This window comes from Nycticebus coucang, chromosome 20 (genome assembly GCF_027406575.1).
Source record: "Nycticebus coucang isolate mNycCou1 chromosome 20, mNycCou1.pri, whole genome shotgun sequence".
Taxonomy (NCBI): Eukaryota; Metazoa; Chordata; class Mammalia; order Primates; family Lorisidae; genus Nycticebus; species Nycticebus coucang.
In genome coordinates, this window is record NC_069799.1 from 23,676,498 (window position 1) to 23,702,639 (window position 26,142).

General features: G+C 45.4%; 1 protein-coding gene and 1 pseudogene across 1 annotated transcript in view; one reads left to right on the plus strand and one right to left on the minus strand.

Annotated features, from left to right (window-relative positions):
- LOC128572512 (zinc finger protein 726-like) overlaps positions 1-26,142 on the plus strand; it is a 440,502-nt gene that overhangs the window by 106,864 nt on the left and 307,496 nt on the right. The gene's annotated exons all lie outside the window — the stretch shown is intronic.
- The window catches only part of LOC128573067 (zinc finger protein 91-like), a 61,462-nt pseudogene continuing 36,284 nt past the window's right edge, over positions 965-26,142 (minus strand).

Here is a 26,142-nt window from a genome sequence, read left to right on the forward strand (position 1 = left end):
ATGGTATTCATAGTGTGTGTAAGTTTTACAATGTCAATGAAGATGGGTCCCTTGAAACTACTGTCACCTAACTTGTATGCATGCTCCAAAGACCCCTTTTATGGCCTTGGCCATATTTTTACTTTGTGGACGCTTTACCTAGGATACTTATTTTTGTAGATCAAACATCTGCTCACCCTTTGGAAGCATTCTTGAAAAGATACTTTTTCTTCTTAGAAGTCCCTTCTGGCCAATTTGTTCCTCCGGTTACATACAAAGGTCTCCTAGTACCATTTGCTTCTGTCACTTCTTGGCTCTGCCTGACACTATTAACACAATTTCAAAGTTTTGAGACATGACTAACATTTGTATAGTATTGCTCCTTTAGGAATTATGATTAGAAAAGCGTGAGAAATATTTAAAGATGTTGTCACACTCTCCACATTGGTAAAATTCTTTTATGTACTGGAAAGTGTGAGTACTGATTTGCCATGTTTTTCACCTTTGTTTGAATTTTCTCTGGTACAAAAAAAATCGGTTTTTTTGAGAATGAGTTTCACTATTTCACCCTTGGCAGAGTGCCATGGCATCACAGCTCACAGCAAACTCAAACACCAGGGCACAAGCGATTCTGTTGCCTCACTCAGTCTCCCAAGTAGCTGGGACCACAGGCACCACCACAATACCTGGGTATTTTTTTTTGTAGTTGTCACTGTCGTTTGGCAAGCCTGGGGTGGTTTGAACCTGCCAGCCCAGGTATATGTGGTCAGGCCCTAATCGCTGAGCTACAGGCACCAAGCCTCTGACACAAATTTTTTACTTATAAAAAGATTTGAGCACAAGTTAAAAGCTTCTCACATTCTTCATAATTATAGAGTTTCTCTTTGACATGAATTCTATTAAGTACAGAAAACTGTGACTACTGGCATATGGCTTTGGCACATTTTTTACATTATTAGGATTTCACTCTGGTATGATTTCTCCTCTATTTAGTAAGGGCTGAGAACTAGTTGAAAACTTTGCCACATTATTTACATTTTTCAGATTCCTCTCCAGTATGAATTTTCTTGTGTGAAGAAATGTTTGAGCACCAGTTAAAGGCTTTGCCACAGTCTTCTCATTTGTAAAATTACTAGTGGATTAATCAACACAATCCTTCCAAATCAAAAAAAGAGTTGGCTGCTATCATGAAAGTGATCAAAGAACAAAAATGTCAGAACATAGAAACTTTGTCCAGGAAACTGCCTTTCTTAATGAAGAAAGATGCATCTTTTAATAACCAATTTAAAAATTAAATGAAAGATCAGTAACAAAATAGAAAACTTGAACATACGAATTAGATCTAACAAACTCTATACCCCAAAGCAGGAAAATATGCTATTTTTCCATTCACACAGGGGCCTTCTTTTCCTTTTTTATGTGAGTTTAATATTTATCTATTTGTTTGCTTGTTTCTCAGATAGTCTCATTTTGTACAGCAACCTCAAAGTCTTGGGCTTAAGCAATTCTCGTGCCTAAGTCTCCCAAGTACATGGGACTTCAGGCACCCACCACAACGCTTGGCTATTTTGCGGGGGGCTGGGTTTGAAGCTGCCAGCCCACACAGGTGCCTTCTTTTAAGACACATAACAAATCTAATAAAATTTAAGATGAGTATAATTATATCTCTTCTGATTAAAATGAAATGCATCCAGAAATAAAAAGGAGAATAATAACAGGGAAATGGAAAAAGAAAAAGGACATAAAACAGTCTTGAAACATTTTTAGGTCAAAGATTACATAGTTTGATGTTGTTAGAATATGTATACTACCCACAACGATGAACAAATTCAGTATAACCTCTATCAAAATCCCCAAAGTATATGTTCTGCCAGTTATTAAAAGTTCCTACAGGGCGGCGCCTGTTGCTCAAGGAGTAGGGCGCAGGTCCCATATGCCGGAGGTGGCGGGTTCAAACCAGCCCCGGCCAAAAACCACAAAAAAAAAAAAAAAAAGTTCCTACAATTTGTTTAGAAACTATAACTAGTCAAATATTATTTAAAAAGAACAAAGAACTGGTGGAAGGAATGGCTCACATCTATAATCACAGCACTCTAGGAGAACCAGTTGATGTCACAAGTTCAAAACAAGCCTGAGCAAGAGCAATATTCCATCTCTACAAAAATATACAAACAACTACAGACATGATGGTGCATACCTATGGTCACAGCTACTCTGTAGGCTAAGACAGGAGGATTGCTTTATCCCATGAGTTTGACATTGCAGTGAGCTATGATGATGCCACTGCACTCTATTGTGATGAGCTGTGATGATGCCACTACACTCTAGTGTGACAGAGCAAGACTCTGCCTCAAAGAAAAGAAAAAGTTACAACATACTTCCTGATGTCAAATGTATTAGAAAGCTACAACTAAGAAATACCAACGTGGTACTGTCACCAAGATAGATATGTAGATGATGGGACAGAATAGGGAGACACCAAATAAATTTCTATGAATATGATCACATAATCTTCCATAAGAGGACCATGAATACACACACAAAAGGTAGTATCTTCAATAAATAATGTCGAAACTGCATATCTACATGAAAAAAATAAAGTGGGCCCAATTTCTTGCACAATACACAAAAAATATTTTAAACAGATTAAATATGTACAACATAAGAAATATAACTTATAGGCTTGGGATCTGTAGCGCAGTGGGTAGGGTGCCAGCCACATACACTGAAGCTGGTGGGCTCTAACCCAGGCCAGGCCTGCCAAACAACAGTGACAACTACAACAAAAAATAGTTGGGCATTGTGGTGGGTGCTTGTAGTCCCAGCTATTCAGGAGGCTGAGGCAAGTGAATCACTTAAGCCCAAGAGTTAGAGGTTGCTGTGAGCTGTGAAGCCATAGCACTCTACTGAGGGTGACATAGCGAGACTGTTTCAAAAAATAAACAAATAAATAAATAATTTAACTAACTAAACTCTTTTCAGAACAAATAGGAGAATAGATAAACATCCATCTTGGCACTGTTTTCTCTGATTTGACGTCACATGCATAAGCAACAACAACAAAACCACTTAGAGCTCATCAAATTTCAGCATTCTCACACATCCAAGAAAACAGTATATAGAGTAAAAATGCCACCTTATAAATGACTGAAAATATTTGTAAGTTTGGCGGTGCCTGTGGCTCTGTCGGTAGGGCGCCGGCCCCATATACCGAGGGTGGCGGGTTCAAACCTGGCCCCGGCCAAACTGCAACCAAAAAAATAGCCGGGCGTTGTGGTGGGCGCCTGTAGTCCCGGCTGCTCGGGAGGCTGAGGCAAGAGAATCTCTTAGGCCCAGGAATTGGAGGTTGCTGTGAGCTGTGTGATGCCATGGCACTCTACCGAGGGCCATAAAGTGAGACTCTGTCTCTACAAAAAAAGTAAAATAAAATAAATAAAATAAAATATTTGTAAGTTAAGTGTGTGATAGGAGTTAGTACTCACAATATATATGTGTATAAGTAATACTATAATAAACAATTCCTAAAACACAACAGCAAAACCCTAATTACCTTATTTAAAAATTAATGAAAAATTGCACTGACATTTTTCAAAGAAGAGATATAAATGGTCAACGAGCATTTGAAAGGATGCTTAGAATACTACTTATTGAGAAATGCAAAGAAAAATCACAATAAACTATCACATCACACTCAAAATGAACACTAAAAAATATTTGTTAAGGATATAGAGATATTGGAGACTTTTTGAAATGTTGGTGAGAAAAAAGGTTGCAGACACTCTTAAAATGTATAAAAGTTTCTCAGAAAACAAATATTAAAAGTGTTTTGATCCAGCAATCTCATATCTGGATATATATACAAAATAGTTATATATAACTATTCTGCAAAAAAGCTGTTGCAGAACGTGGAAAATACCTGTTTGCACTCACATTTGTCTCAGCATTCTTCACAAAAGCAAAGACGTATAAGCAACACAGATGTCAATGTCTGCTCCAACGGAGAGACAATGAAACATTTATCCAGCATTAAAAGAGTACCTCGGGTGGCGCCTGTGGTTCAGTGAGTAGGGCGCCGGCCCCATATACCGAGGGTGGTGGGTTCAAACCCAGCCCCGGCCAAACTGCACCAAAAAGATAACCGGGCGTTGTGGCGGTGCCTGTAGTCCCAGCTGCTCGGGAGGCTGAGGCAGGAGAATCACATAAGCTCAAGAGCTGGAAGTTGCTGTGAGCCGTGTGACGCCACGGCACTCTACCGAGGCCAGTAAAGTGAGGTTCTGTCTCTACAAAAAAAAATAAAAGAGTACATCTTGCCATATCCAATGACAACAACAAACCTTAAGTCTTTTATGTTAACTTAGAAAATACACTTAGAAACACTGAAAGTGCCCAGCTATTTTGGAGGCTAAGGCAAAAGACTCTCATAAACCCAAGAGTTTGAGTGTGCTGTAAGCTACTGTGTCACAGCACTCTCCCGAGAGTGACATAGTGAGACTCTATCTCAAAAAAACAAACAAACAAAAAAAGGAATAGCCGGGCATTGTTGCGGGCTCCTGTTTTCCCAGCTCAGGAGGCTGAGGCAAAAGAATTGCCTAAACCAAGGAGTTGGAGGTTGCTGTGAGCTATATGATGCCGTGGCACTCTACCAAGGGCAATAAAGTGAGACTCTGTATCTAAAAAAAAAAGAAAGAAAGAAAGAAAGAAAAAAACACTAAAGATGGTACATTTTGTGTATGCCAAAATTAAAAAATTTATTGAAATTAAAATAATTACAAGGTTTCTCAAAAGTTACCTGCAAAAGTTTTTTCCTCTCAAAAAGAGAATATAGGCTTGGTGCCCGTAGCTCAGTGAGTAGGGTGCCAGACGCATACACTGAGATTGGCGGGTCAAGCCCAGCCTGGGCCTACTAAACAACAATGACAACTGCAACCAAAAAAAAAAAAAAAATAGCCAGGCATTGTGGTGGGCTCCTGTAGTCCCAGCTACTTGGGAGGCTAAGGCAAGAGGATCACTTAAGCCCAAGGGTTGGAGGTTGCTGTGAGCTATGACACCACAGCACTCTACCCAGGGTGACATAGTGAGACCCTGTCTCAAAAAAAAAAAAAAAGTGGTTATAGATTCATCAATAAGGCAAAGCTCAGTAGCACACATCTGTAATCTCAGCACTTCAGGAAGCTGAGTTGGTAGATTGCTTGAGCTCGTGAGTTTGAGATCAGCCTGAGCCAGAGTGAGAACCTGTCACTAAAAATAGCCAGGTGTTGTGGTGGGTGTTGTATTCTCAGTTACTTCGGAGCGTAAGGCAAGAGGATCACTTGCCCCCAGTTGTTGGAAGTTGCTGTGAGCTATGATGTCATAGAACATTACTGAGGGTGACAAAGTGAGACTCTGTCTCAAAAAAAAAAAAAAAGGATTTATCAATAAACACATGCTAAAATTAAGCCTATCGTCATGGCTATTTACCTATATGGGACATAACAACCATTGAAAACCACCAAGGAAAAGAACTAGCCTTTTCACCTTCTTTCTCTTATGTTTCCTAAGTCTTCCACTGCCTTTGACATCGCTTTCCAGGTGGGAATCAAACTTTTACTGTACAGTGTTGCTCTGGAATCATAGTCTCCTTGGCAGCATGCTACTATCTTTCTTACAGGGCCCTTTTGTACTTCCTCAAAAGCCCCAGAATGAAGCTTCATTATCCATTGTAAAGACTAGTAGGGAGGCTAAAGAAATAAAATCAATCTACATTTTACAAATAAAACGATGGAAAGGTAATGGGAGTCACAAAGGATCTGCTCCTCCTGACCTCCCACACAGTTCTGTGCCCATGGCTACACACCTATCTGAGTGGGTGCAGTGGACGTTTTGTCGTGAAGAGGTACCTTGAGCATTAGTTAATACTTCCTATGGAAGCGTCATTGATTTGAGACCCCGTGGGACCGCTTGAGACAAAGGTGTGATGGCAGGTTTAAGATAGCATAAAGGTGATAAATAGCATATTTACCACAGCCCCTTCATTCCCTTGTATGGCACAGGGGTTATATGTCCCCACTTACCAGACTAAGTTTGGCTCCCAGTCAGGGAACCAAAAATGTTGCAGGAAGACCAGGCCCAATTGAGAGAAAGACTACCCAAACACTATTTAAGAGGAAAAAAGGCTTTTATTTAGCCTGGGGAGCTAATGTCAGGGAAGAATTCAAAATGGCGGTGCTCTCAGATTTTCTTGGCTTTTCCCTTTTTAACTCCAGTCCAAAACTTCCGACCACAGATATCTTTCTCATTTGTCAGTTTGAATCAAGTGAGAGATACTATTCCAGCCCCTAGGGAACTACAGGAGTTCACTAAAGTGGAAATTTCCAGGTTCCAGAAAGTTAAGTCTACAAATTCCTTAGAGCTGAGTTACCATGGAGAGGATCCTGCAGGTATATCTTTGTGGTGTCCTTGAGAAGACCTCTGTTCTAGACCTCACCCTTCCTGGGTATACTCTTTTTTTTTTTTTGTAGAGACAGAGTCTCACTGTACCGCCCTCGCCCTCGGTAGAGTGCCGTGGCGTCACACGGCTCACAGCAACCTCTAACTCTCGGGCTTACGCGATTCTTTTGCCTCAGCCTCCCGAGCAGCTGGGACTACAGGCGCCGGCCACAACGCCCGGCTATTTTTTTGTTGCAGTTTGGCCGGGGCTGGGTTTGAACCCGCCACCCTCGGCATATGGGGCCGGCGCCCTACTCACTGAGCTACAGGCGCCGCCTTCCTGGGTATACTCTTTCTGAAGGACCCAGTGATGCCATTTTGGGCTTTTCATCATTTCAGGCTTTTGTCCTCCATTTTAAAGCAACCTGAAAATCCTTTGTTTTCTTTCTTAGTAAACCACACCCCTCCCTATCTCTCGGAATGCATCCCTATCTCCCGGATTGCATCAGAACCACCCACCCACACCGTTGAAATTGGTGGGATCCTATTAGCTTTATCTCTTTATAAGAGATAACCAACCCAAAGGCCACGCTTTGTTTCCCACGCCCCTCACCCCATATCCACTGCATAAAAACCCTGCAAATGATGATCACAGGGCTCTTGGTCCCATCTGCATCTGGGGGAATGCTGACAGCCCTGGCTCCAGCCTGAATAAACACCCTCATGTGATTTGCATCGGTGTCTGTCTCTCTCCTATGATCATTGGGGATTCAGATTACCGGATGTAACATTTGGTGCATTGGCCGCGTATCCCCAAGACCCTGAGAGACTCCACCCGGAGGGCCGTTAAGTGTATGTGTCTTTGTCCTGCTTTTTGCTCTGCGCAGGTTTCGTGTTGTGATCGGAAGACAGCCTAGGCGGATGCACTGGAGGGCCACCAACTGAAGGTAGCGGAAGACGTTCTCACCTCCCGTAGGGTCTGGGATGTGGAATCCCCAGCCTCCTACAGTAGGGATCATGTGGAATCAATCCCCTTAGGTCTTTTGAATAGGGTCTAGGATGTGGAATCACCAGCCTCCTATAGTAGGGATCACGTGGAATCGATCCCCTTAGGGCTTTTGAGTAGGGGTGGGCTATGCCCGTGAACGAGTGCCAGGCCGCCCATTCACTTTCAGTTTTGCTTCACTTCAGTCCACGGCCATGTCTGCCTTTTGTTTTTGTATTGTGTGTGTTGTGTTGCACGTTGGCTGGGCGACTCTGACCACAGGATAGATTTAGGGGACTCCCCTTTTACTTATCCTTGACCCCTTCCAGGACTTCTGGGCCTGAGCTCAGGACCTGGATCTAGTGGTAAAGAAAAATAAACTTGAGACCTTTTGCAGGAGCTCTCGGTGTGGAGCGGAGCGGGCAGGTGCAGGGGCTAGGGCCGTGTGCGAAGCAACGAGGACACTGGGGAGAGAGCCGCCCACACCGCAGGAGACCACGCCCCAGCAGCGGGACCCTTCTCCTGTGGCAGGGCCCCTGGCACGCGGAGGGACCAGCGGCCACACTGGACGTGAGCCGGGCCCTTCCTGTGGATCAGCTGTGGCAGGTGTTGCGGCCAGCCCGGGGGAGCCTTGTGGATGCCAGCAGCCACACTGCCGCACATTTCTCGGAGCAGGGTTGGCCAGCAGGGATCCCCACCACCACCCCTGTCCCCTCCGAACCCCGTGGCCTAGGTGCCGGGTAGCCCAACCTAGCCAGAGTGGGGCAGCTGGGGATGCAGCTTGGCCCACACCCCCACCCTCTCAGGCCCAATGCCCCGCTCTGGGCGGGTGATGATGGCAGCGGTGGCGCGCCAGTGGCAGGATCTGGTTGAGGACCCCTCTCTCTGGCTGAAAAGTATCTTACCACCCTGGTTGGAGAAAACTCAGGCCAGCACAGTGCTTGCCTTGAGGGAAAAGCCTAAGCCCATAGCCCCTGTCTGTCTGGGAGTTCTAACCGTCTCTGCACCCCACCTGGCCTGGCGCCCTCAGCCCCTCCCGTCTTAAGACCAGCCCAGCCGGCCCCTGGCCGCATGCCCCCTTTATTGGGAATATGGCAGCAGTGGCGAGTCTGAACTAAGCCGGAAGCCGGCGAACCGCTCTCTGCCCCAGGTCCCGCCCCCCTGTATCCTGTTTTTCCCAGCTAGGCCAGCCTGGAAGAGCTTTTTCCCCCGCCCTACCTTTCCTTTATCCAGGCACGCCCTAGTGCTCAGCCAGTCCCAGGAGAGGCTGAAGTGGCAGCAGGGCCACCTGTCGGTAGTCCACTCCTGGTGTAAGGCAGGAGAGCCTTAAGGGATGCCATCTGGACAGCCTGGGCGGGCTGTAGCCAATTCTATGGCCTTACTGCTCCTGGCGGTGGGCCCTCCTGAGGAGGGAACATGCACTACTGGCCTTTCCTCACCAGTGACTTATACAACTGAAAAAATGCAAAACCCACCGCCCTTATTGACCTATCAGATTCTATCCTTTTCACCCATCAGCCCACTTGGGACGATTGCCAGCAGTTGCTACAGGTCCTCTTCACTACCGAAGAGAGGGACCGAATCTTGACAGAGGCAAGGAAGTCCATCCTAGACGACAATAGGCAGCCTACCACGAATCCAGTACTAATTCAGGCTGCGTTCACACTGACCCGGCCAGATTGGAATTTAAATATTGCAGAAGGTAAGGAGAGGCTCCGAGTTTACCACCAGACTCTAACGGGGGGTCGGTCTCCATAAAGCAGCAAGGAAGCCAACTAATCTGGCCAAGGTAGGGAATGTACAGCAGGAGAAGATGAGTCCCCCCTCTGCTTTCCTAGAGTGGATCATGGAAGCATTCGGCACTTACACACCCATGGATCCAAAGGCAGAGAGTAGTAAGGAAGCGGTTATAATAGCTTTTGTTAATCAGTCAGCTCCAGACATTAAAAGAAAACTTCAGAGAATAGACAGATTGTCAGAGAAGTCCCTGCAGGACTTGCTGGTGGTGGCTGAACAAGTATACAACAACCAAGAGAGCCCAGAGGAAAAAACAGACGCGTGCCAGCAACAAGCAAACCCAGGACCTCGCTAAGATCCTGCTTGCCACCACAGTAAGTGGCTCCGAAGAGAAGGAGCAGAGGCTGCGGAAACTGGCCACTGGAGAAGGTAGGGAGTTGCCCAGGGGGGATCGACCTCAGCTACGAAGAGATCAGTGTGCATACTGCAGGAAGACTGGACACTGGGCCAGGGAATGTCCAAAAAATAGGACAATAAGGATCCCCCTCGAAACCAGGCCCACGTCCTAGTGGGGAAGGACGTGAAATGAAATAAGGACATGATAATAAGTAACATTAGTATATATCTGCCTTCATGAAAACGCCATTTTCAAGGACAGATTAGAGGATACACGAGTGCCAGGATGGAGATTGGACACTAGCATCTGGTGTAAATTCAGGGACCATGGTCTTTAACTTAATTACAATTAGCTCATGCCAAAAGCTAGTTGAGTGAGTGCAGGCATAAGTTTGCCTACTTCTTTCTGTTTTCTTTGATATTGTTTAATTAATTCAAACAGCAGGTGATGATTTTGTCTTTTTGTAAAAGTTAATAAGAAAATGATAAAATGAAGTCTTCAGCATAAGCTAAAAATCATTCTTTGTGTTTCCCCAATATATTGTATATGTGTATGTATAGTCTGAATTGCTTAGTATATGAACAGAATTGTTGGAATCTAAACTACTTGATAGAGAAGAATTATGGTTGTAAGGCAGTGATTTTCAAACGGTGTGCTATGAGAAGATCTTAGGTGTGCCCTGAAAATTTTTTTAAAATTATTAATTAAATTATTTTTGAAAAAAGTCTAAAAAGAGTGGACATAGGGGCAGGCCAAGTGTCACACGCATTCATGGTTATCCCAGACTGCCCTTACCCCTTACTTGATAGAGACATTTTTAGTAAAATCGGAGCACAAATTTCTTTCAAACAAGGAATGCCACAAGTTACAGACAGACAGGGACATCCTGTCCATGTTCTCACTCTGCACTTGGAGGATGAATATCGACTCCATCAACAACCTCTGCCACCAACCCAAGCACATGTCTCCAGGTAGCTGGACTCCTACCTGTCAGCCTGGGCTGAAATGGGGGAGTGGGGGTGGCAAAACACCGGGCCCCAGTTATAGTCAAGCTCAAGCCTGAAACTGAACCGGTGTGGGTAAGGCAGTACCCCATGACCCCCGAATGCCACACATTCGGTGGTTATTAGATGCTGGTATTTTAACCCCTTGCCAGTCCCCATGGAACACCCCCTTGTTACTGGTAAAAAAAAAAACCCTCACTAATGATTACCCACCAGTTCAAGACCCCCGGGAGGTAAATAAGAGGGTAATGGACATACACCCAACTGTAAAAAATCCCTACAACATCTTGAGCTCAGTGTCCCCATCCCAGACCTGGTATACAGTATTAGATTTCAAAGATGCCTTCTTCAGCTTGTCGCTGGCACCCCAGAGCCAGGCCCTGTTGACCTTCCAGTGGAGTGACCAAGAGAGAGGCATCAGTGGATAGCTAACGTGCACCTGCTTGCCACAAGGGTTTAAGAATTCTCCAAATATCTTTGATGAGGACCTGCACGAGGACCTGGGTGAGTTCCGCAGGCAGCACCCCAACCTTACCCTTCTCCAATAAGTAGATGACATCCTAGTGGCAGCCATCAGCAAACAGGACAGTTTACAAGGCACGTGAGACCTGTTTGTCACCCTGGGGGACTGGGGGTATCGGGCATCGGCGAAGAAGGCCCAGATCGGTCAGCAAACTCTAAGTTACATGGCATACACCCTTAAAGATGGTCAAAGGTGGATCACTAAGGCCAGGAAGCAGACTGTACTCAAGATTCCAGCCCCAATCAACCCTAGGCAGGTGCGAGAGTTTCTAGGGTCGGCAGGGTTCTGTCAACTTTGGGTACCAGACTTTGCTGAAATTGCAAAATCCCTCTATGAAGCCACAAGGGAGTGGCACCCCTTTCAGTGGACAACAGAAAGAGAATTAGCCTTTCATAGACTTAAGACTGCTCTGCTTTCTTCCCCTGCTTTGGGGTTCCCTGACATTACAAAACCATTTCATCTCTATGTAGACAAACATAAAGGGATAGCCAAGGGGGTGTTGACCCAGACCTTGGGGCCCTGGGACCGCCCAGTAGCCTACTTATCAAAAAACTAGACCTGGTAGCATCAGTATGGCCCCCCTGCCTCAGCATTGTGGCAGCCACTGCGATGCTCGTAAAGGACTCAGACAAACTCACTCTGGGGCAGGAACTGTTACAGACCACACCCCATGCCATCGAAGGGGTCTTGAAACAACCCCTGGACCAGTGGATGAGCAACGTGCGTCTAACACACTACCTGAGCTTGTTTGTTACTTAACCCACCACAAATCTGGTTCTTGCCCAGGACATAAAAGCCCACTACCCCAGTGGCAAAGGGCAATCATCAGGCAGACAAAGCCACCAGAAGTGCAGTCTTCAGAGCCACACAGACCTTGATGGTTAACTTACCCTACAATGGGCCTCCGGTCCTGCCAGAAGAGCCTGAATACACCCCTGAGGACTTGGCATGGATCCGCACCATCCCTCAGGCACATAACCCCTCCCAGTATCACGGTTGGTGGCGCACAGAAAATGGAAAAAACTATCTTCCCCTCACAGCTAGGGTTAGACATCTTACAGCGCATGCACCAGGCAACCCATGTGAGCAGTAGAAAGTTAAGAGATCTAATCTGACATGCACGGATTAAGATCGAGCAAATGGATGCAAATGTGGAACAGATAGTAAGCGCTTGCAAAGCTTGCCAGCTCACTAATGCCTGAGCCAGAGGGACCAAGCCTGGTGCGTATTGGGAAGTGGACTTCCCAGAGATTAAGCCTGGTTGGTATGGGTACAAATATCTCTTAGTCTTTGTAGGTACCTTCTCTGGGTGGGTGGAGGCCTAGCCAACCAAAAGCGAAACCACGCAAACTGGCAAAAATGCTGCTTGAGGACATTCTTCCCAAGTATGGGCTGCCAGCTTTAGTTGGCTCAGACAATGGGCCAGATTTTATTTCTCAGATAACTCAGTGGGTAGCCACTGCACTGGGAACAACCTGGAAATTATATTGTGCATACAGAGCTCAGGACAGGTAGAAAGAATGAATAGAACCTTAAAAGAGGCCTTAACTAAATTAATCCTGGAGTCTGGCAGAGACTGGGGGACTCTCCTTCCCTTTGCCTTATATAGGGTCAGAAATTCCTCCTATACCCTGGGTCTCTCTTCCTATGAAATTCTCTATGGGAGACCACCTCCTATTAGTCCAAACAACTGCAAAGACCTTTTAACAGAGGCAGATGAAGAGGATTTTCTCCTTTCCCTTCACTGTTACTAGAAGGTTCAGAAAGAGAATTGGAACCACCTGAGTGCCACCTACATGGTGGGTCCAATCCCAGAGCCTCACAACTTCTGGACAGGGGACTAGGTCTATGTCAAGAGACCTCGGCAGAAAACTCTCGAACTAGAGTGGAAATGGCCTTTCACTGTGATTCTGAACACCCCTACTGCACTCAAGGTGGACGGCATCGCTGCATGGGTCCATCACACCCACAACAAGGTAGCAGACCCATTTGCCATCAAGGATTGTGCGCTGCTCTAGGCAAGGAATGCTGTTTTTATGCTGACCATTCTGAGGTAGTTAAAGAATCCATGACCCTAGTACTGGGAGGACTACAGAAATGCAGACACGAAAGAGAGCAAGCTCAGAGTTGGTATGAATCTATGTTTAATTGGTTCCCGTGGCTCAACACCCTTATTTCTGCCATAGCTGGACCCCTAATTCTGCTCTTATTAGCCTTAACAATAGGACCATGTATAGTTAACAAACTTATAGAGTTTATAAAAGAACAAATTGGGACGGTACAACTGATGGTTCTCAGGGCCCAGTATCAGCCCTTGAGCACCCCTGTGAACATCTAAGACTCACCACGGAGGTCTCATGGTTGGGCCCTCCTAGTTACAATGAGAAGGGGCGAATGAAGGACGCAGTGCTGCCATTTTGGGCTTTTCATCATTTCAGGCTTTTGTCCTCCATTTTAAAGCAACCTGAAAATCCTTTGTTTCATTTCTTAGTAAACCACACCCCGCCCTACCTCCCAGGAAGCGTCCTTATCTCCCGGAGTGAGTCAGAACCCCACCCCCACCCCACACATCCCTGCCCTTGAAATTGGCGGGGTCCTAACCCTTTAAATTCTAGTGTAAGCATAAGAGTTAACCAACCCAAAGGCCAGGCTTTGTTTCTCAGGCTCTCACCCCATATCCACTGCATAAACCCCCTGCCTGCGACAAGCACAGGGCTCTCCTCCCAGCTGCGTGCCCACAGCCCTGGCTCGAGCCTGAATAAATGCCCTCATGTGATTTACATCAGTGTCTGGCTCTCTGCTATGGTCATTGGAGATTCTGATTACCGGGTGTAACATCTCAATGTACGTTCCTCTGAGGGAAATAAAAGTTTCCACCTCCTCTCATTTCATTTTTTCTGCAGGTATCTTAACGATTTCAGAAGATTTACAATTCCACTTAAAGACACAGAAACTAACAAAAGGACTAGCTAAACGGACAAAAACAAATTAAAATGTGCTCATATTGACTGACAGAATCAGGAGGATATCATATGTTAATTAGACCTTACCAACTTTTGAAGATGAGAAAAAAATGTAATCACAAAGCCAGGCTCTCCCCTTCGGGAAACAAAGAGCAGCTTTTCACAAATTGTTCTGCGGAAAATACACTGCTTCAGGTGGCGCCTGTGGCTCAGTGGGCAGGGCGCCTGCCCAATATACGGAGGATGGCGGGTTCCAACACAGCCCCCTCCAGTTAAAACAGCAGTGACAACTGCAACCAAAAACATAGCCGGGCACCTGTAGTCCCAGCTACTTGGCAAGAGAATCGCTTAAGCCCAAGAGTTTGAGGTTGCTGTGAGCTGTGACCCCACTGCACTCTACCAAGGACCAGAAAGTGAGACTCTGCCGCCCCAAAATAATAATAATAAATAAATAAATAAATAAATAATACACCACTTCCAGCAGCCACCCTCCAGGAAGTGGGTGTCCCCAAACCCAGAGAGCTGTGGGCGCTTTGGGCGTGGCCTCCCCTTGCAGCTTTCCGGCTCCCCACCCCTGCGGGTCCCCAGGCAGAGGTACAAGGTGGGGGCTGGGGCCAGCGGCAGCCAGATCTGGGCGGGGCTCTGAGAGGCCGAGACACCATCGGGAGCTCGGATCCCGTGATGTCCCTGAGACAAATTTGTCTGGGGAGCGGGCTTCCGACTCTGGAAAATTTGCTCTGTTGCCAGCGGGGAGAGGCTCAATAGGCCTCCAGGGAGGGACCGACACGCAGAGGCGGCAGCAGAGACAGGCGGTCGTGGAGCCCTGGGCTGCGTAGACCCGCGGCTGGAATTCGGAGAAGTCGGGCATTAGGAGCCGGGCCACCGCCGCTTCCGTCCCTGCGCGCACCTAGCTCAGTGGTCAGCTGCCCTCCTGCTCCTGCAGACCCCGCAGCCCGCCCTCCTTCTAAAGGTTCCTGCGCCGGCGGGGGAGGGGTTCGGGATTCAGCCTGCTGGCACCTCAGCATTCGAGGCCCCTCATGAGCGCCTGCGCCAGACAGTGGTTGTTGTGGACTGCACCGCCTCAGAGCAGCGGGGCACGGAGTAGAGTGTTCCTCCCTTGAGGATTCAGAATCCCCCCTTTCAGAGGGGGCTCGGCAGTGCAGGCAGAGGGGCTACCATTGCAAAGCCAGGTCAAGGATATCCCAGGGATAAGGGGCCACTGGGGCCTGGTGGGGAAGGATCACAGGGTGTGAGTGTCACCACTGGACGTCTACACGCATTACTGTTGCTTCTCCTATCTGAAGATCTGAGCATAGCGGGTGCAGCTAATTTGGGGAGCACGTGGGGCCTCAGGGCCTCCACCTAAAGACGAAGCCACAGCTGGGGAACCAGCCTAGGAGAAGCATCAGCGACCCTTGCCCCTTGCTGCGGTTCCTGGCCAGCCTCCGTCAAAGCTAGAGGATGGACTTTAGATGGTGTGTGTGCCTCAGCTGAAGCAGGCCCCTGCACCCCAATACAGATGAGATGACACCCCCTGGGGCCACTATTTCTCCCCCTGCTTTCATGACCTGGTGGTCTCAAGAATCTGTCCGTGGGGCTACCATGGCAAAGCCAGGTCAAGGATATCCTAGGGATAAGGGGCCACTGGAGATCAAGGCACTGTGGGACGTTGAGGGTCTAAGAGGGGCTACCAGGTGCACACGGTGGGCGCTACGGTCCCCACGGCTCCCTGCTAAACAGGGTAAGTGCTCCTGGTTTACATGCAGAGAGGTGGCCTAGAGGGCAACTGCCAGAAGTCCTCCCCTGGGGAAAGTCAGCTCCCTGCCTGGAACAGGGACCACAGGTACCTCAGTCTTCAGCCAGACAGCAGGGAACAAAGAAGCCCTGGCCTAGTGAGCAGGGGGTGGGAGGAGGGAGGAGGTTTAGGAGGGAGCAAGCAGGGAATGGGGCCGCCTCTCTTGGGAATTGGAAGGTCTGCCTGGATCTGCGGTGTTCCAGGCATCCAGTGGCCCACCCATGTGTGGGTGTCTGTCTGGTACCTAAGTTTCCTCACCTGTCTAACAGGCCCTGCAATGGCAGCCCTGTTTCAATGATCAGATTTATACTCCCGGTAAACACTCAGCCTGCCTGTTCTTTGGGTTCCTGTCACTCCGCACACACTTTCTCAAGAAACTGAAGTCTCCAAGTGGGGAAACAGGCATTGAGGCAGGAAACTTCATGATTTTTGTCCTTGGCTTCAGGGGCCCTTCCTGGTGCCTCCCCTCTTTCATTAGGTTCTCTGAACCATGCATCTGGTAACAGTTGCTATACCTCAGAGAGCTGCAAGAAACTTCAGGGGTGTTCAAAACCAGAGGGCTTTGTTCACTCACCCCAGATTCTTGCCACCCCAGAATTCAAATCCCCTGTCCTGGCCAGCTTTAGAGGAAGCTGAATTTCCCGCTTTTTCCCTGATAAACCAAGAGGTGAGGTGGCTGTGGGGCTATAAAAGGGGACCTGGCACCTTTATCCTTTCCCTGCCTCAATTCTAGAGACCCAGAACTGGAGAAGAGTTTCTCAGGCAGGACACATGTCTTTCCTCAGCACCCTGGCAGTGGCCTAATTGATCAGTGCCCAAGGAAGTGACTCAGCTTAGGGAACATCTCTCACCCCCACCGCCTTCACATTCTTCAGCCCTGTAACATGAAGTAGTGAGAGCTCTGAGCCACTGGCGTTCAGGCTAGGATTTTTATCTTGCCACACTGGGGAGAAGTGGTATATGGGGCCAATAACTGGCAGAGCCAGATTCTGTCACTGCCAAATGACTGCCAGGCCCCTTCAGGACTCAGCACCTCTTGAGCTGTACCAGGGGGCTGCTGTTGGCATGAGGCAGCTGGTTGAGTTCAGCACCTTGTCAGAGTGGGGGTGGGGTTGGGGGTGCTGGTAGGAGCAGATGCTGTGTAACTCAAGGAGGAAAAAGGAAATTTTTCTACCCACTTGAACCGTCTGCTGCATTGCAGATGCTACATCCTCATTGCAGGAAGAAGAGGAAGCTGGAAAGATAAGACACTCAAACTGTTGGGCTCAAGTGATTTGTTTCACCCAAATAATTAAACACTGAATCGTAACTGGAACCCGAGTGATACTAGGAATAAGAATTTTCTTTTTTTTAGAAAAGAGTCTCACTACGTCACCCTTAGTAGAGTGCTGTTGGCATCACAGCTCATAGCAACCTCAAACTCCTGGGCTACAGGCACCCACCATAATGCCTGGTTATTATTTTTTTTTTTTGCAGTTGTTTAGCTGGCCTGCACCAGGTTTTAACCTGCCAGCCTCAGTGTATGTGGCCAGCACCCTACCCACTAAGCTACCGGTGCCACCTAGGCTGAAATTCTTCCTTTATGCATTCCAAACTATTCATTAAATATATAAATATACCATATGCAAGGAAGTAGCAGCGGCTCCTTAGGGTTTGTGTGATAGCCTGCTTCTCTTGCTTTTATTTAGACCATAGCTCTTAAGTAACGCTAATGTAATTGTTTTGGAATGTAACTGTGCTGAAGTTGATATTAAGCCTAACAAAAAATACATAGAAGTCTAGGTCTCAAGACTACTTCAAAGCTATTTATGGCTGATAGCATAAATCTTTGTGACAGCCATAGAAGGACGTGTTAAAGGTCTTAATTTTATATTATTTGATAACTCTTTTCCTTAGATGTTAGAATTAATGCAGAATATTTCGTGTTTTGGAATAATTAATTTTAGTTTTGTAAATTGTTTTATTGAGACAGAGTCTTGCTTTGTCACCCTCATACAGTGCTGTGGTGCTGAGCTCACAGTAACCTCAAACTGTTGGGCTCAAGTGATTCTCTTGCCTCAGCCTTCCTAGTAGCTGGTACTACAGGTACCTGCCACAATGCCCAGCTATTTTTTTTATTTTTTAGCAGGCCTGGGTCAGGTTTGAACCCACCAGCCCTGGAGCCTGTGGCTAGGACCGTAACCACTGAGCAAAGGGCACCCCTAGCTTTTTATTAATAATGGAGATTGTACACACAGCAAATACATCCACATGTTTTCCTACCTTTTTTATTGTGATATAATTTACAAACAATTGTACACATTGGAAATATATTGATAAGTTAGAAGCAATTTGTTATATAGATATGTGTGAAAACATTATCATAATCCATCACTACACAAAGTCTTGTTTTTTTTTCTTTTTTGAGACAGAGTCTCATTTTGATGCCCTGACTACATTCCCTTGGGATCAGCCTGGCTCACAGCAAGCTCATAATTCTCGGTTCAAGCGATCCTCCAGTCTCATGTATCTGGGATTGCTGGTGCCCACCACAATGTCTAGCTGATTATTTTCTAAGCTTTTAGTAGGTCTCTTGCTCAGGCTGGTCTTAAACATGTGAGTTCAAGCTATCGTTTGCCTTAGACTCCCAGAGTGTTAAGATTACAGGAATGAGCCACCATGTTTGACCATTTTCTTATGGCCTTTGTCTTCACATACACATGTAGGTGTATCTTACTCTTCGGATTTTTCTTTGTATGTGTTTGCTTCCTCTTCTTTTTCTTTTTATTTTTTTTGACACAGTCTCAGTCTGTCACCCTGTATAAATTGCCATGGTGTCATTGTAGCTCACAGTGAACTCAGATTCACAAGGTGAAGTAATAATCTTGCCTCAGGTTCCCAAACACCTGGGACTACAGGCACTTGTTACCATGCCCCGCTACTTGTTGTGTTGTTTTTTTGTTTTTTTTTGTAGAGACAGAGTTTCACTTTATGGCCCTCGGTAGAGTGCCGTGGCTTCCAACAGCTCACAGCAACCTCCAACTCCTGGGCTTAAGCAATTCTCTTGCCTCAGCCTCCTGAGTAGCTGGGACTACAGGCGCACGCCACAACATCCGGCTATTTTTTGGTTGCAGTTTGGCCGGGGCCGGGTTTGAACCCATCACCCTCGGTATATGGGACCGGCGCCTTACTGACTGAGCCACAGGCGCCGCCCTTGTTGTGTTTTTAGTAAAGACAGAGTCTCACTCTTCTTTATACTGGCCTAGAATTGCCATCTTGCAGCAATCCTCCTACTTTGGTCTCCTGAAGGACTCAGATTACTGGCATGAGCCACCACATCACACCAAGCTCCCTTCTTACAACCACTGATCCTATTGTATTAAGGTATCATTATTATAATAACTCCATTTAACTTGAATTGCATCTTCAAATATTGGAACTTCTAACTCACCTTTATTTTCTTTTGTCATGTACAATCTGATAAGAAAAGCTTTTTTAGGCTTGGTGACCGTAGCACAGTGGTTACAGCACCAGCCACATACAGCAAGGCTGGTGGGTTCAAACCTGGCCAGGACAAACAAACAATAACAAATGCAACAAAAAATATCTGGGCATTGTGGTGGGTGCCTGTAGTCCCAGCAACTTGGGAGGCTGAGGCAAGAGAATTCTTTAAGCCCAAGAGTTGGATGTTGATGTGAGCCTTGACACCTTGACATTCTACAGAGGGCAACACAGTGAGATTCTATCTAGAAAAAAAAATCAAGAAATCTTCCAAAATCTCTAATAAAGACAAATCTTAACATTATGCTAAATTAAAAAAATGCAATTTCTCCAAAAGACTGATACCTTTGAATCCCATTATATAATCTAAAATAGTTACATTTGTAGAAACAAAAGAAAAATAGAGTAGTGTTCATAAAGGAAATTTGAGAGTAACTTCATGTATATCGAAATTCAGTTTTGCAAGATGAAAACATTCTAGGGATGTATATTGCATAAAAATGTCAATATACTTAACAGAACTAATTTGTATAATTAAATATTAAAAATTGTCATTTTATGGGGATTTTTTTTTTACAGGAAAACAACAATACAAAAAATAGAGTTATCTAGACTTACATGGCTTTTCAAACAACATCTTCATCACACAAATTTTTAACACCAAATAGTATATATTCACAAATGCACATACAAGAGGCTGGAGGGTTTGAGCCTGGCCAGGGCTGCTAAAAAACAATGACAACTGCAACCAAAAAATAATAAATAAACAAATAGCCATTTGTTGTAGGAGGCTCCTATACTCCCAGCTACTTGGAAGGCTGAGGCAAGAGAATAGCTTAAGCCCAAGAGTTTGAGGTTGCTGTGAGCTGTGATGCCATGGCACTTTACTAAGGGCAACATAGTGAGAGTCTGTCTCAAAAAAAAAAGTTAAGAAGTGTCCTGAAAGTACACATACATAGGAAACACAAATTTTGTATTGTTCATATTTTGATATCAATACACAGAGAAATATTTTATAAAATTATGCAATGAATGTTTTGTAAATAATGGTATATTTAGGTGTTCAGAAAGAAAATATCTAAACAATTTATGTGAAAGAAACTAACTAGTCAAAGCACGTCACTATGACAATCCGTAAAACTGACATGAAGGCAGAAAGAAAAGAAATGAGAGATAACATTCCTAGAAGAAATAAGATAATAGTAACTTAGTTACATTAAATATAAATGAGTTAAATTCCCCAAACTAAAAAGATAATATGGCTGAGTAGAATTAGGATAAGTTTTTTTCAACAACATTAGGTCTACAGAAGACTCCATATAGCTGTAAGGGCTTAAATAGGCTATGCAAAAAGTAAATAAAACTGAGTACATTAGCTATAATATTACACAAAATGCAGATTAGATCAAAATAGCCAGGACAAAAAGATTGAAGTCGTATAATGATAAAATGGGCCCATCTACCCAAGAGCTACAATATCTACATATACTCACAAACACAGGATATATATATTTTATATATTGATAATTATGTAGGTTATATACAGAATCATATATTACATACCAAGATATGTTGAAAATGGAGTATAATTGGCCAACAAACTTTCTTTTTTTATTGAGACAAAGTCTTGCTATGTTACCCTTGATAGAGTGCCGTGGTGTCACATCTCACAAAGTCAAATGATCGGGCTTAAGCGATTCTCTTGCCTCAGCTCTCAAGTAGCTGGAACTACAGGTGCCTGCCACAGTGACTGGCTATTTTTTGTTGCAGTTGTCATTATTGTTTAGCCGACCCTTGTGTATGTAGCTGGTGCTATAACCATGGTGCTATGGGTGCCAAGATGGCCAATGAACTCTTGAAGAACAATTAAGAAATAAGGGGCAGCACCTGTGGCTCAGTGGATAGGGCTCTGGCTACACATACTGAGGGTGGCAAGTACAAACTGGGCCCCAGCCAAACTGCAACAAAAAATGGTCAGACATTGTGGTGGGCACCTATAGTCCCAGCTACTCAGGAGGCTAGGGTGAGATAATCTCCTAAGCCCAGGTGTTGGAGGTTGCTGTTAGCTGTCAATCCATGGCACTCTATGGAAGGAGATAAAGTGAGACTCTGCCTCAGGAAAAAAGAAAGAAAGAAAGAAATATGCAGTAAGACTTGAAAGTTGCATGTTTTTGTATATAGGAATCTACCTTTTAAAAGGCATGTGATAAGGATGCTTGAACCAAAATGCCCACACTGGCATGCTTTTGATAGGTATGTAAATAACAGTGAATAAGGTTAAGGAGGTGAAGAAGATAGAAGGGAAGGGAAAAGGGGAGGAGGGGAGGAGGAGGAGCAGGAAAATGTGAAGAGAAAGAGACAGAAGGAAAAGGAGGAGGAGGAGGAGTAAAAATTACTTGTATGTATATGTGAGAAATCATATGGTCATCTTGTGTTTCTAAGATAATCCCACCTAAATCCTCAGAAATAAAACAAACCAGGGAACACATAAAGATTAAATGAGTAAAGAACCAAGGAAAGGATGATGGTGGACAGGATGGACGTGTAGTCCACCACTCCCAAGCCAGCAGGTGAGAGGAAAGGCGGTCTGGACCTTCCCAGTGTGTGGATTATTGGAGTGGACAGACAGCTGGAGACGCCCAGCGAACTGGCGGTTTGCTATATATGAGGGGTAATTTAAAAATCGCAGACTCTGTTGTAGAGATTCATCCCTGCTCAGCCGTACCGGCCAGCAGGCCCCTCCCCCACGGAGGTCAGCAGCTTCTAAATGCTGACAAAATCCAATTGACAAGTAATTAATCCTGAACTGAGGGAGGCATCCGAAAGGAGAGCCACTCAAAACCACAGGGAGCTGAGCAAACTGTTGGACAAAGGAAGGGAAGGGATCCTACCCGGGAAACAGACATTTTGAACTACCCAAAAGGGCGGGCACTTTTCCCCCAGGTCTTGGAGGGGGCTGGCGGTTCAGGCTGCACAGCAAACTGGCAGACGCCCATCCAAAACTCTGAACCATAAAACTCAGATAAAATCCCCCGAGTGCTCCAACCACGGGAACGGCTTGAAGCCTAGGACCCGGGTTTGGCTTCTGGGGCTGCGGAGCAACTGAAGCCGCGGACGGGCTTTGGCTGCTGAAGCCCCGGGAACCAGCTACAGGAGATACCGCACTAACTCAGCACCACTCTCCTTATGGCCGATTGCAGTCGCCAGTTTGCAGGGGAACCTGGGAGAAGAGTGGAGCGACTTAGGAAGCGTGGACACCTGCACTGAGTGGGAGGGTCGGTCACAAGTGCTGTCCGGAGAACAGCCGAGGTTGCACAATTCTTAGGCAACAAACTTTTACAGAAACTCCAAAATGGCGATCGGCCATGGAAGGTGGTTGCCATGGTAACGGTATAAACTGTAAACCAGGTATAAGTCTCAAAACCACTCACAGCGCCACCTGCTCTCGAGAAAGTATATTGCAGTATGAATATATTCCTACGAAAGTTGATCCCTACAGCAGACATATAGACATTTATAGGTATATTTCTACCACAAGAATATTTTTGCAGTTGATGCCTTTTGTTTTGTTTTGTTTTTTTGGTTTTCGAGGGTTTTTTTTTTTGTTTTTTTTTGCTATTGTTTTCTTTTTGTCTGATTTTCCTCACCATTTTCTTAGAGGAGATTTCGATAATTTTTTTATTATTACATTTTATATAGATATATTTTTTATTTCTATGTCTTCTAATTTTAATTTCTCATTTCGTCTCACTTAACATTCCTTCTAACACCACTTTTTTCTCTTTTTTTCCTTTCTTTCAATTATTTTACGATTATCACTATTTTTATTGCAGTTGTTCTTATATTGCTGTTGTCGTGGCTTTTGCTTGTATGTTTATGTGTTTCCGTCAATCTCTGTATCTATGGGCCCATGTGCCTGGTAACAATTGTATCTGTTTATTTGTTCATTTGGTCTCAATGAGCTTGGTGTTACGACCTGCAACCCTGAGCTCCTAACACCTCCCTCCACTCTCACTCTGTGATCTGGAGACCTGCCCCCTCAGGAGTCCAGATTCTTGGCTGAATTCTCAAGAGGTATAGACAGGACATGGACTGCAGCTGACCAGTGCTGACTCTGTAGCAAAGGAGCGAGAAGACAACGGTCGGCTGATAGGGAATTACACTGGAACGGTGGTGCCCCGAGGTGCAGAGCAACAGCCATCTTCAGCAATAACAAGGCCCACCCCTAGATATCCCATAGCCTCTCCTCCTGTCTTCCTGGGCAACCAGATGAGGCCGAGCATCTTCTCAGATGGCAACCAAAATGGAACAGACCTGGGACTGAAACACAGGCCCTCTGAGTAAAGGGTTTTCCTGAGACAGTACCAACCTGGGTGGAACACGGGGACTAGAAAACACACACGCAGAGCCGGGAAACTCCTAGGGTGGGGCTGATCCAGAGAACTGCTCTACTGAGCCTAAGACGCACCTGGCCCTTAGGGGATCACCAGCCTATAGACAAAGGAGGCCAAGAGGCTACAGCAAACAACTGATGGTGCTGCGAATACAAACCCGCAGGACTAAAGACAGGGTCCTTGACACAGGTTCTGGGAACTCAAATCAGCCTTTTCTCTGCAGAGGAATCTGGCAAGGTCAGAAACAAACTCCCACAGGGTTGTTCCCTTCACCCAGTAACATAAACTAAGGGTGGGGCTGGCACTGAGTGAACACCTCCAGCCTCCATCAGGTGCCAAAGGTTGACAGGCAACACCAATCCCTACTGGATAAAGACAGAGAATAGCAGCCTAGTCGAGCAGACATAGACTACACTGTGACTTAGGCAGGTGCAAACCCGCGGAGTATCTGCTTACTGCAGACAACTGACTGGGTCACAGCCCTGTGGGGTTAGCAGAGACTGGGTGTGACAGAGCTGCAAGGTGGGGAAGGAGGCATCAATCTTCCCAGACTGATCTATTTACTGGTGGCTCTTCCTGACTCCACGTAGCCCTGGAGCAAGCCATTTTAGAGCAGTCACCAGACCTCTGTGACCCAGTTCCCAGGTACCTCTTGAACTCTCCAACCCGAGGCAGCTGCTGACGGAGACAATTGACTTGGACATTTTGAACTGAGTCACTCACCTGGGGACTATCCAGGTGGTGCCCTGGGTGTGTGGTTGTAAGAAGGTTTGATTTTCCATTTCCATTTGTTGCCTGTGGTGGGTGGGGTGACTTAATTGCTGGTTTTTCTCCACAGCTGAGACTTCAACCCAGCGTAACTGTTTCACTAGGGTCACATAGAAACCAGCTGAAAACAAGTAGGAACCACTTAGCCCCTCTACACCAAACAGGGCCCCAGTTTCTCAGGCCACAGCACTATACGGGTCCTCAACACAACACCAGAAGAAAATCAAAGGGAGTAAAACAATCATGGGATGGAATCAGCGGAAACACTCTGGTAACATGAGTAACCAGAATAGATCAACACCCCCAAGGAAAGATACGGCAGATGTAATTGAAGATCCCATTCACAAACAACTGGCTGAGATTTCAGAAATCGAATTTAGAATTTGGATGGCAAACAAGATTAACAAAATGGAATTAGGAACTCGTGGAGAAATTCAGAAGCAGTTTCAAGAATTTAACGAATTTAAAGACAAAACCACGAAAGACTTAGACACACGGAAACAAGAATTTGTAGCCCTCAAAGATATGAAAAATACAGTGGAATCCCTTAGCAACAGAATGGACCAAGCAGAAGAAAGGATCTCCGACATCGAAGATAAAGCCTTTGAACACTCCCAAACTCTCAAAGAGGAAGAGAAATGGAGAGCAAAAATGGATCACTCACTCAAGGAGCTCTGGGATAACTCGAAGAAGGCAAATATCCGTCTCATAGGAATTCCTGAAACAGATGAAGTGGCCTCACTGGGCGCAGAGGCCCTTCTGCAAAAAATTATGAAAGAGAATTTTCCAGACATGCCTAGAGAACCTGAAATTCAGATAGCAGATAGCTTCAGAACGCCAGCACGACTCAACCCCAATAAGAAATCCCCCAGCCATATCATAATTAACTTCAATAAAGTTAATACGAAGGAGAAAATTCTCAAAGCTGTCAGGAGAAAGAAATCTATTACCTTCAAAGGGAAGAACATTAGAATGACTGCAGATCTCTCTGCTGAAACTTTTCAAGCCAGAAGAGGGTGGTCATCAAAGTTTAATCTCCTCAAGCAAAATAACTTTCAACCCCGGATCTTTTACCCAGCTAAACTGAGTTTCATTTACGACGGAGAAATTAAATACTTTAATGACATACATATGCTAAAGAAATTTGCCATAACTAAAGCAGCTCTTCAGGATATTCTCAGATCTATCCTCCATAATAACCAACTCAATCCTCTACTACAAAAGTAAACTCACTCAGAAACTTCTGATCAAACTCTAACTTCCACAATGGCAAAAGGATTAAAAATGCCCACTGGACTTTCAAAAAACTAAATACACCAAATTTCACCAAACTTATCAATGCTCTCCATTAATGTGAATGGCTTAAACTGCCATCTAAAGAGACATAGGTTAGCTGACTAGATACAAAAACTCAAGCCAGACATTTGTTGCATACAAGAGTCACATCTTAACTTAAAAGACAAATACAGACTCAGAGTGAAAGGATGGTCATCCATATTTCAGGCAAATGGTAACCAGAAAAAAGCAGGAGTTGCAATTTTATTTGCGGACACAATAGGCTTTAAACCAACAAAAGTAAGGAAGGACAAAAATGGTCATTTCATATTTGTTAATGGTAAGACTCAATATGATGAGATTTCAATTATTAATATCTATGCACCCAACCAGAATGCATCTCAATTTATAAGAGAAACTCAAACAGACATGAGCAA